Below are 711 nucleotides of genomic sequence, written 5' to 3'. Positions count from 1 at the left end.
CACCTGTTTTGTGTCAGAAATGTGTATTTTTTCAAAGTGACCATATGTTGATATGTTCCAAACTCAACCTGAATATTGCCCCAATGTCCAGTAGGGGTCAGTATAATACCATCTGATTGTTGGTCAGTCAGCTCAGAGAGAGAGGTCATAGGGGTTTCCATCACAATAACCTCTCCTTCCTCCAGAACTGGGCACTCAATCACTACTCCCCACTGAAGTCCACAAACAATGGGAAAAAGTGAGAGGAGGAGAGCACTTAGATGAGAGAAGGAATTATACAACGAGCAAAGTGATGATGCTGTTTGTATGTGGCTGCAATGAAAGTGAACTGTGCGGGGTGTACTCATATCATCAATTCTGTTGAAAAAATGTTGGCAACACTTTACTTGACACCCAGCGCCATAACACGTTATGACATGGTCATAACCATGTTATAATATGTCATAACAGCTGACATATGTCATAACATGCAACCTACCACACAAGGCAAAACATAACATTACACCATAGCCTACTTGTCAACAGTATGTATTGTATGCAACAGTATTTTCATAAATGTAACATATTAAATTATCATTGTAATTGCGCACATATTGATGTCATACATGCACCTACCACAATACTCTGTTGCTGATTACTGGGACACACGCATGAGCAGATTTCAGGAGCAGATTTCAGGAGCAGGACAAGACTAGAGGTCGACCGATTAGT

The sequence above is a fragment of the Oncorhynchus gorbuscha genome, linkage group LG07 (assembly GCF_021184085.1).
Source record: "Oncorhynchus gorbuscha isolate QuinsamMale2020 ecotype Even-year linkage group LG07, OgorEven_v1.0, whole genome shotgun sequence".
NCBI lineage: Eukaryota > Metazoa > Chordata > Actinopteri > Salmoniformes > Salmonidae > Oncorhynchus > Oncorhynchus gorbuscha.
This window is presented reverse-complemented; position numbering follows the sequence as displayed.